The 11,791-nt window shown below is 43.7% G+C and overlaps 1 pseudogene; it reads left to right on the top strand.

Moving 5' to 3' along the window:
* The first annotated feature begins 5,182 nt into the window (after positions 1-5,182).
* On the top strand, positions 5,183-8,892 carry LOC129401610 (H-2 class II histocompatibility antigen, A-D beta chain-like; annotated as a pseudogene).
* The last annotated feature ends 2,899 nt before the right edge of the window (positions 8,893-11,791 follow it).

The raw sequence follows: 11,791 nt of genomic DNA on the forward strand, positions 1-11,791 counted from the left end.
TCTTTTTCAACCTGAAATCTATATTGTCGGATACTAGGATGGCCACTCCAGCTTTTTTAAGGGAGTTGTTTGCTTGCAGGATTGTTTTCCATCCTTTGACTTTGAGTCTGTGTTTACTCTGTTCAGGTGTGTTTCTTGCAAACAGCAGAATGTTGGGTTTAATTTCCGGATCCATTTTGCCACTCTGTGTCTCTTGATAGGTGCATTTAGGCCATTGACATTGAGAGAGATTATTGTGATGGGGTTTTGTGTCATCTTTCTGTGAGGTTAGTTGTTCTTATGGGGTTCCTCCTTAGTTTACAGTAGCCTCTTTAGACCCTCTTTTAAGTTTGGTTTTGAGTCTATGAAGTTCCTGAGCTGTTGTTTATCCGAGAAATAGTGTATGGTTCCTTCGAGTTTGAGTGAGAGTTTAGCCGGATAAAGTATTCTTGGTGAGGCATTCATTTCGTTGAGTTTTTTCACTATGTCCCACCATTGTCTTCGGGCTCGAAGAGTTACCTCTGACAGGTCTGCTGTAAATCTGAGGGGTGCTCCTTTGTATGTGATTTCCCTCTTTGACCTTGCTGCTTTCAGAATTGTGTCTCTATCTACACCATCTTCCATTCTGACTATGATATGCCTTGGAGTCTTTTTATTTGGGTCTCTTTTTGCTGGCACTCTTCGGACTTCTTGTATCTGGATGCCTGCCTTCTCCAGCTCTGGGAATTTCTTAGTAATGATGTCTTTGACTGTGTTTTTTTCATTGGGGTTACTTCCCTGTGTTTCTGGTACTCCAGTGATTCTTATGTTGTTCCTCTTGAAGTCATCCCCCAGGGCTCTGATTCGCTCTATAGCCATTTTGAGGTCTTTCGCCATTATTTGTTGTTGTCTGTAAGCTTTCAGCAGCTCATCTTCAAGGTCGCTGATTCTGTCTTCGGCTGTAGTCATTCTACTGTTGAGGGCATCTACTGTGATTTTTAATTCATCTACCGTTTCCTTTATTTGTGTGACTTCCGTTCGTAGATTTGAAATTTCTGCTCTCATTTCTTCCTGCATTTTTTTGGTAGATCGTTCCAGTGATTCATTCATCTCCTCCCTTAATTTATTGGACGTCTGTATAAAAATAAAAAGAAAAGGTGCGGGCGAGGGAAGGGACGCCTCACCGCACCGAGCCAGGCACAGGGCCTAGGGCAGCAGCTGTCTCTCCCGCCACCCGAGTTCGGTAGCCTCCTGCCGCTTCCCCCACCCCGGGGAGGTTGATGGCGATGATATGGCAGGCGAAGGAAGGAACGGAGCCATGATGCTTCGTCTCACTTGCAGTTTATTCCAGTCTTCCCTCTATACACTCTCCGTCCTCTATACACTTTCTGCCCTCTATACACTTTCTGCCTCTATACACTTTCCCGCCTCTATACACTTTCCCACCCCCTCACCTTCTCTCCGAACCCCTTTTATTGATCATGGCCCTTCCAAAGGGCTCAATACATTGATGTCACCAAAGGCACCAAAAGATCTTACAGGAAGAATGTTGAGGCAACATAATTCTCTTGTATCTGCAGGCCATTAATCTAGCCCCCCCCTCTCGAAAGAAGATACAAAACCAAAACCGAAGCCTTCTTTGGGCTGAAAGCACTCGGATTTACATCCCAAAGACCAGGCTGGGCTGCAGCCTGGAATCTACAATGTCAAATCAAGCCTGGCTAGCACCTTAGATCTGCGGGTCAAAGATCAGCTAGGTTTCTGTGACAAAAGGTTTCTGTGACAAAACTCCAGAAGGCAGCTGGAAAAGGGGAAATATTCCAACAGACGTCTGTTCCATGGTTGCTTGGAGTAGGTCAACTCTCCTCCAGATTACCTCTCTGAATTGTTTATCTGAGAGGTCGTAGATGTTGGGAGCCTCTTTTGAGGTTTCTAGTATCTTTTCTTCTCCCTCTCTTCCTGGAGAGGATTTTCGCAGCTTCTTCATATTGTTATGGAAGTATAGGATTGGAACTTTATAGGTGTTTATTCCTACTACCTCTTGCTGAGAGAAGGAGGGGCTCTGTTTGTGTTATTGCTGATGGCAGCTTTATTCCTATTCTAGAGTTCTTCCTTACACTCGGCTTTTTCTTCCTGATTGATATGGGGGCTTTAATGAAGACTTAAGGCTAAGTTCTCTTTACAAAAGCTTTGCTAAGCTTCTCTTATTCACTGATAATTTTTCTAAACTTAGAGCTAATAGGCTAGTTCACATAAGTGATTGAGACATGTTAAAGCAATTTTCAAAGCAAGAAGACTATATCTAATGTGCTAAGAAGGAAATAATAACGGTGGCCGCTCTGGCAGGAGGCCACGCCCCTTTAGGCCAAGCCCCTTTTAGGCCACGCCCTAAGATACAGGCCACGCCCCCGTTTCTTCCTTGCAGGGGCTCCTGGGACGTGAGTCACCGGGGTTGGAGGGAGCCTGCCGGAAGGGAAAGCTGGGGCGGTGGGACGCAGGAAGTGGCGGCGGCAAGGGTCCGATGTCCCGGCGGCCGCGTGGGAACCGGGGGCCGCACCCGGGAGGCGTGCCTGGGAGTCGCCTGATTACCTGGGAAACAGCCTGGTTGGAGGGAGCCAACCTGAGGGGAAAGCTGGGGCGGTGGGACACGGGAAGTGGCGGTGGCAAGGGTCTGATGTCCCGGCGGCCGCGTGGGAACCGGGGGTGCACCCCCCATTCTGCAGTTTTATCTCATGCAAATGATAAGAAGTAATGTCTGCAGGAGACAGGTGCTCACGACAGACTATCATCAGTCCCTTCTTGAGGTTCTTGTTTGTCTCCTCTCCACTTAATGTTAAGTCCACTTAACAATATTCTCGCACCTCATCCCCAAATTATGGGTGAAAAGAGGTGACATATCAATAATTAGGAGCAAAAACTCAAAGTAAAAGATCATAATTGTCTTAAGAGTTCTCTTAAGAAACCCTTTGTTAACAATATGCCACCAAATAACATACCTATTTTATTAGCCTAACTCAATCTTAGCTTCTCTTGCTTTAGGAAAAGATGCTTCTTCACTAAAATAGGAAAAGAGATGCATTAATAGTTTTATTGTGGTAGGAAGATAGGAGGGCCCTGGTCATGAATATTTCAAAAAATGTTCTTGAAACCTCAATTAACCCTAAGGCATGAATGCCTTTGCACAGAATACCCATATTAGAAGGCAGGATAGAACTGGAGTGATAGCACAGTGATAGGGCGTTTGCCTTGCACTCAGCTGACCCAGGTTCATTCCTCTGCCCATCTCATATAACCCAGCAAGGTACCGAGAGCATCTCGCCCACACGGCAGAGCCTGGCAAGCTACCCGTGGCATATTCATCATGCTCAAAACAGTAACAAACAAGCCTCACAATGGAGACATTACTGGTGCCCGCTCTAGCAAATTGATGAGCAACGGGATGACAGTGACAGTGACAGTGATAGAAGCCAGAATGCACAATTCCAGGCCAGCCGAGGGATGACTACCATGGAGGAGATGGATTAGGAACCCCTGGGAGGAGAGGCTCCAAACCAGGACAAAGTCCCAGGCACTATGTATCCAAATACCATTAGCTACTCCAAGCTCTCCTTGGCAACCTCCATAGAAGAGGGTTGGCGTGGGGGCAGCTAGGGAAAAAATTATATAACTTGGCAGAGGAAGAGGGTTCTTGTCTATGGGCCCATATCTGCCCAAGTTGTGAACTTTCTTTAGGGTACATTTTTCCATTCGGATGAAATGGCCTGTAATCCCTGCTTAGGATGGGACTTGCACTTTCTTCACTCTGGAGAAGCCTGTGTTCTCTCTTCTTTATGTGTCTTTATCTATGTCATCTCTCCACCTGCTCCCTAAAAGCCCCGGTGGCTGCCAACTTCCAGAATGCAATAAAAAGTGCAGGTATGCGGGAGGTTCAGTGACCACAAAGTCCAGGTCTCAAGGGATAGGGGATGGGCTGGTCCTTCTCATGCCCCATCCCTATGAGACCCTGGAGTGCATGCCCACAAACTACCTTAGGCTGCTACTTAAGCTTTTAATGGCCATGATCCAGAGACACACAAAAGAATCTCTGAATGAAGCAGCATGGTGCAGAGATTTTTACAGACCCTAATTATCTGGAAGTTTGGAGTCCACATGACATCTTATGGTATTGATAACAAGAAATACAAAAGAGATTACAGAAGAGATTTTTGCCATAGAGGCAGGGGGAGGGGTTGTATGGGGGAATACTTAGGTTCTTGGTGGTGGAAGATGTGCATTGATGGAGAAATGGGTGATCAATATTTGTATGACTGAAACTCAAACAGGAAAGCTTTGTAACTGTATCTCATGGTGATTAAATAATAATAATAATAATAAAATAGGGCATTTGCCTTGCATGCGGCTGACTTGGGTTTGATACCTCTGCCCCTCTCAGAGAGCCTGGCAAGCTACCAAGAGTATCCTGCCCACACAGCAAAGCCTGGCAAGCTACCCTTGTAGTATTCAATATGCCAAAAACAGTAACAAGTCTCACAATGGAGACATTACTGGTGCCTGCTTTAGCAAATTGAACAATGGGAGGGGTGCTACAATAAAATACAATTAACATTCTGAATTAAATAAACAATGTGGACTTCATACCCAATTTAATCAGCTTAATCAATGGCTAAATTAAGAGCAGTACTCCTACATTAAAAAAAATAAGCCAATGAAAAATAATGTTCACTATTAAGGGCAAAGCCACAGTCGTGCTAATTTTTCTGAATACACTCAATGAAACTTAAACTTTTATGATTCAGAATAATGTAAAAATATGCATAGAATAAATATATATTTAAATATATCCTGGTACTCAGGTAATATTATACAAAACTTTGCGTGAGGAATGCTGTAAAGAGACTAGAGGTTTGGAGGAAACGATAATAAAATATATTAAATATATATATATATGCATGTATGCAGGAATTAATATTGTGTTCGGCAAGAGAAACCATGAAAAAAGAGGAAGAGCATTACTCTACCCACAAAGAAGCCACAAGATCTTAGTCAATTGCAAAAAAAAAAAAAACCCAAAAACTTGTGACCTCAGGGCTCACCCCAGAGAAACCTAGCCAGGTGGAGTCTGTTTGCTTTGCAAAAACTGATTTTTTTTTTCAGAGTTATATCAAACAGCTCAGTCCTGAAACCATACTTGCCTTTTGTCTCCATAGATTCCTTCCTAAGGAAGATGCAGGTCAGTTGTCCAAGCAAAACACTTTATAAACATTGCCATTACTTATTTATTTCCTTCCAATAAAGCCAATGGGTAAAGTAATATCATTTGTGTCAACCAAATAGTGCCACTTCAATCATGTTACTGGTTAAAAATCCTGTGATAAAATGGTGTGAGGCCACCACAGAGAATGGCACACATCCAAAAGATCAAAAGCAACTGCTGTTGGACAGGATGTGGGGAGAAAGGGACCCTCGTGCATTGCTGGTGGGAATGCCGACTGGTCCATCCCCTTTGGAAAACAATATGGACACTTCTCAAAAAATTAGAAATTGAGCTCCCATTTGACCCAGCAATACCACTGCTGGGAATATATCCTGGAGAAACAAAAAAGTATAGTCGAAATGACATCTGCACTTATATGTTCATTGCAGCACTGTTTACAATAGCCAGAATATGGAAAAAACCCGAGTGCCCGAGAACAGATGACTGGTTAAAGAAACTTTGGTACATCTATTCAATGAAATACTATGCAGCTATTAGAAAAGATGAAGTCATGAAGTTTGCATATATGTGAATCAACATGAAAAGTATCATGCTAAGTGAAATGAGTCAAAAAGAGAGGAATAGAATTGAAAGATTGCACTCATCTGTGGAATATAAAATAACAGGGTAGGAGACTGATACCAAGAATAGTAGTATACAATACCAGGAGGTTGACTCCATAGCTTGGAACTTGGCCTCACACGCTGGGGAAAAGTCATACCAAATGGAAAAGGAAACACCAAGCAAATTGTGAGTGGAGATCCCACGTGGAAAGGGAAATGCGCGCTGAAAGTGGACTAGTATCCGAACATGATGGCCACTCAATACCCCTATTGCAAACCACAACACCCAAGAGGAGAGAGAGAGAGAACAAATTGGAATGCCCTGTCAAAGAGGCGGGATGGGGGGGGGATGGGATTGGGGGGTGGGAGGGATACTGGGTTCATTGGTGGTGGAGAATGGACACTGGTGGAGGGATGGGGTCCCAAACACTGCATGAGGGAAAAACAAGCACGAAATGTTTGAATCTGTAACTGTACCCTCACTGTGACTCATTAATTAAAAATGAAAAAAAAATGGTGTGAGGGATAGCTGAGCTATGCAGTGAGAGAAACTCTATGACCAGAGTCTATGATAAGAAAAGCATGCTGTAAAGCATGTCTGCCTAGAGACAAATGAGTTGCTTTGACTCCAGTGCTGATTGGTTCTTTAGCTAAGTATCCTCCAATCCTATAGTGCTTGAAAGCCTTCATAGGTTTTTTGATTCTTTGAAATTGGTACATTTTCACTAGGTGTGAACTGTGTTGACTAAAATGTTTTTCTTTTATTCTCAGATTGTGTTGGAAGATGGCTCTGTGTATACCTAGAGGCCTGGGAATAGCAGCTGTGATGGTGATTCTAGTGGTGTGGAGCACTCGGGTGACTGAGGGCGGAGACACTCCAAGTAAGTGCAGACCCCAGAGTCACTGCCTTGGGGGAAAGGCGATGAGGGGCCTTTGGGTTTGAGGGGGGGGAAACTTTGATCTTAGGATGCAATCTTTCTTCACAAATTTCCTCTTTGGAAAAGAGAACTTTTTACATTTCTTTTTATCATGACAAGTTGAGGACAATCCTCTTTTCACAGATTTGAATCTGGGGCTCTTCATCAGAAGAGACACAACCACTTGGGAGTGTTCACTGCCAGCAAATACAGGATGAGTTTTTGTTTTTTTTTTATTAATGATTTTCAGTGGAGAACACACAGTAGGATATGTGATTTTAGAATCCCCCAATACCTTGCTAAGACTAAACACTGTGGGATTTTAGGTTGGGGAAATACAAGGTTGCAGTAGTCTCAGGTGCTGAGGAAAGGGGCTTTGCATTTCTGACTGGAGGGCAGGGCTCATGGAGGCAAACTCAAGGTATCTGAGTGTACTTGACCCCGATGGGACTTTGAAGGCTTTGGGATTTTGTGACCAAACAGGGAATTGAGTGGGATCCAGAGACTTGAATTGACAATGGACTTGGAAAAAGTGAATGCAAAGAAGGAAACTTATACATGCTGAGAAACCATTTTAAACAGCATTAGTATTTTTTTTGTTTTTTTTGGGGGGTCACACCCGGCGATGCAACAGGGGTTACTCCTGGCTCTGCACTCAGGAGTCACCCCTGGCGGTGCTCACGGGACCATATGGGATGCTGGGAATCGAACCCGGGTCGGCCGCGTGCAAGGCAAACACCCTACCCGCTGTGCTATTGCTCCAGCCCCCAGCATTAGTATCTTGATATAAATTAGCTTCCAATTTTTCTAACTCTCCATGTGTAGCTCTGACATTTTTTATACAATTACGCTTATGGTGAGTTTATTGGAATTAACCTACACAAGCTGGAAATTAGCATAATTTAATCAGAATTCAATTGATCTATCAGAAACCTTGTGTCTATTTTGTTTTATTTAAGTCTTTTTGGGTACACCGGGCAATGCACAGGGGTTACTCCTGGCTCTGCACTCAGGAATTACTCCTGGCAGTGCTCAGGGACCATATGTGATGCTGGGAATCGAACCCCGTTCAGCAGGTGCAAGGCAAACGCCCTTCCCCCTGTGCTACCGCTCCAGCCTCTCTTGTGTTCTCTAAAAGAAAATAATCCTTCACAAGACTCTGGTAGGTAGTTCAACTCTTTCTACTGTGACAGAAATCTCTAGACCTCCGACTGAGGAGAGAGAGATGCGAAGGGAGGCCCCTTGCCAGGAAAAAAGGCAACATCCTTGCCAGGAAAGGGAAAGAATTAATTTTTGACATTTCAGGTCATTCCCTTGAACTGTCGCACTCAGTTGGATTCTTGTGTCTCAGGTTCTTGGTATCCTAGGGGGAAACGAATTTTCTGTCGAGTTCCCTTTCTCTAACTCCAGGGGCCCAGACTGTCCGTGCTTCACCCTCCTTACTGAACTCGGGGGTCCAGGACTGTCCCCAGACCAGCTTTCCCCAAACCCCATCCGAAGACAGCCCAGAATAATTTCGGGCAGGCCTGGAGTCTGAGAAAGAGGCATCGGGGCCGGGGGTCTGAGGGTGTCGGAACAGGTTCTGGTCCAGGCGGGCTTTCGGGCTTGGGCTGGGTTCAGGGGTTCGGATCCCATCCGCCTACCTGCGGCCCGGAATGGCCCGCCGGGCCTGTGGGTCCCTGCCTGGGCGTGACGCATGGTGATTCCCGCAGGGACTGTCGGTGATCCAGTTTAAGGGCCTGTGCTACTACACCAACGGGACGCAGCGGTGCGGGTAATGGCCAGGTACATCACCAACCGCGAGGAGTACGCGCGCTTTGACAGCAACGTGGGGAAGTTCGTGGCGGTGACCGAGCACGGGGAGCTCCACGCCAAGAACTGGAAGTCACAGGAGGACTTACGGGAGCGGAGGCGGGCCGAGGTGGACAGGGTGTGCAGACACAACTATGAAATAGTCCTCCCCACGGCCTTGAGCCAGCGAGGTGAGCGCAGGGCGCTGGCGCGAGTCTTGGCCCGGGACTCGGGCGGGGGGCGCACCGGATCCTGCATGGAACCAGAGGGGGACTGGCAGGAGCGTGTCCGCGGGGAGAGGTGGGGCCCAAGAGCCTTAGAGGACTTGCTCCTGCAGCCAGGAACCTTCCAGCAGGGCATCCTGGAGCTGCCCCGTGTGACGCTGCTCTTGGTCCAGAAACAGTTTTAATGATGAGGCCAATTCCTCACCGAGTCTTGAAACCCTCAGTACATAAAGTCATTAGTTCTTTCCGCCATCAAAGGTGGAAACAAATTCATCCAAAGCCAGTTCTTACCGAAAACCGCTGTATGGTCTGTTCTTAAAAAACAGGATTTTATCTTTGAGGTGCTGTTACAGCAAGCGCACCACCAGAGCCCTCTGTGCCCACCGGTATCCACCAGTGTCTCAAAGTTCCCTCCCCTGTCCCTCCTCTGAGAGTATTTTCTTTCCTATATTTCAATGTTAATGGGTAAAAAATAATACTCTCTCAGGAATCTTAAAATGAATAGGTTAATACTTGTTTTCAATGCAAGTTCACCTAATTTTTAGCAGAGTTTTCCCTCCTTTGCTTTCTTTTGACTACATCCTAATGTTACACAGTACTTAAATATTTGTTTCTATAACATTGCATAAGTTAATATTTTTCTCACAAATGGTTGCCTATCTTTTTACACCAAATCTATTAGAAATGTTTTAGAAATTCATATACCTGACTACAATTCTAGTGGACAAGGAAGCAGAATCAAAATTAAAGTGAAAGGCTTAATTTAAAATTATGCCATTCTGTTGGGGTGCTGAGATCACCAGCTGCCTCTAGAAGTCTAAGTCCTACTTATACTTCCAGGCTCACGTCATGTTCTCAGTAACCAAATCAACCTCTGCAAAAATGTCAAAATAGAGTTTTACTGAAAACATTTATGATGATGTCTGACTGCAAGATAAGCAAGTCTGTTTTTTTAGATTGAATTACCATGAGATACAAAGCTGTTCATGATAAGCCAGTTTTAGTCATCAAATCTTCCAACACCCATCCCTCCACCAGTGTACATTTCCCACCACCAATATACCCTGAGGAGAGAATCCTGCCTCACCCCCACCCCCATCTAGTTTCTAATGACAGGCACTTCTCTCTCTCTCTCTCTCTCTCTCTCTCTCTCTCTCTCTCTGTGTCTCTGTGTCTCTCTGTCTTTCTCTGTCTCTGTCTCTGTGTCTGTCTCTGTGTCTGTCTGTCTGTCTCTGTCTCTCTCTCTCTGTGTCTCTCTCTCTGTCTCTCTGTCTCTCCCTCTCCCCACCTTTGGGCATTATGATTTGGAATACAGATACTGAGAGATTATCATCTTTGTTCCTTTACCTATTTTCAGCACGCAGTTCTAATCCAGATTGATCATTTCCAACTATCTATGTCATAGTGGTCCCTTCTCTATACCAACTCCCTTTTCCCTCAGCACTTGAGGCCGACTTCCAACCAATCTCCCTGGCCCTTGTTTCTGCTGACTTTGGGTATTAGTCTCATAGCCTGTTTTTTTTTTTTTCATATCCCACAAATATATTCAATCATACAATGTCTGTCCCTGTCGTGACTCATTTCACTCAACATGATACTCTCCGTTTGCACCCACTTATAAGCGAGTTTCATAACTTCATTTTTCCAAACATCTGCATAGTATTACATTGTTTCAATGTACCATAGTTTCTTTAAACATTCATCTGTTCTTGGAACTGGGACACTCGGTTGTTTCCAGATTCTGGCTACTGTGAACAGTGCTTTAATGAATATAGTCATGCAGATGTGCTTTTGGCCTCCTGGGGAATATTCCTACTAGTGTTGCTGGACAATCTGGAAGTTCAATTTCTAGCTTTCTGAGGTATGTCCATGTTGTTTTCCAAAAGACAGAACCAGTTGACATTCCCACCAAGAATGAAGGAGACTCCCTTTCTCCCCACATCCACACCAGCACTGGTTGCTCTTGTTTATTTAATATGTGCCAGTCTGTCTGGTGTGACATGATATCTCATTGTTTTGATTTGCATCTCCCTGATGATTAGTGATGTAGGGATTTTTTTCATGTGTCTTTTGGTCTTTTGAGTTTATTGAGGAAGTTGCTGTTCATTTTTTTCTTCCCATTTTTGATGGCGTTGAATGTTTTTTTCTTGTAAAGTTTTTTTTTAAATTCCTTTATTAATTCACCATGTGGATCTTGTAAAGTTTTACCAGTGCCTTACATATCTTGGAAATTAACCTTTCATCGGATGGATAATGGGTAAATAATTTTTCCCAATCTGTTAACTATCTTTGTATCTTAGTCAAAGTTTCTTTTGAGGTACAGAAGTTTCTTAGTTGAATGTAGTCCCATTGGTTTATCTTTGCTTCCATTTGCTTGTTCAGTGCTGTTTCATCCTTGAAGATTCCTCTAGCATCAATATCTTAGAGATTTTTGCCCATATTTCCCTTTAGGTGTATTATGGGTTCAGGTCTGATATTGAGGTCTTTAATCCATTTTGACTGACTTTTGTGCCTGGCATTAGAAAGAGGTTTGAGTTCACTGTTTTTCCTTATAGTTGCCCAGTTTTCCCAGAACCCCTTGTTGAGGAGGCTTTCCTTGCTCTACTTCATATTTCTTTCTGCTGTATCAAAGATTATGTGGTTATATAATTAAGGATCTGTGATAGGATATTCAACTCTGTTCTATTGGTTTGCAGGTCTATTACATCAGCTTTGCAGTATAGTTTGAAGTTGGGAAGGTGATGCCTCCCATTTTTTATTCCCGAAGGATTGCTTTTGCTTTTTGTGAGGTTTATGTTCCATATGAAAAATAAGTAATTCTTTACATAAAAATAAAAAATCTTAAGAGTTCATCGGTAATCAGCTATTTAATTAGACACATATGATGTTAAGATAATAAGCGATATAAAATGAGAGAACATAAGGTATTTCAAATAAATAAAACATATATGAAATATTTTCCTTATTATTACAGAAAGGAATAAGAAATATAATAAAATGGATATATGGACAAATAATAAGACAGTAAAATGGAAGGCGTGTGGCATTACCAAAAGTGGTAATATGAGAAGGTAAGTGGAAGAA

Source organism: Sorex araneus, chromosome 2 (assembly GCF_027595985.1).
Source record: "Sorex araneus isolate mSorAra2 chromosome 2, mSorAra2.pri, whole genome shotgun sequence".
Taxonomy (NCBI): Eukaryota; Metazoa; Chordata; class Mammalia; order Eulipotyphla; family Soricidae; genus Sorex; species Sorex araneus.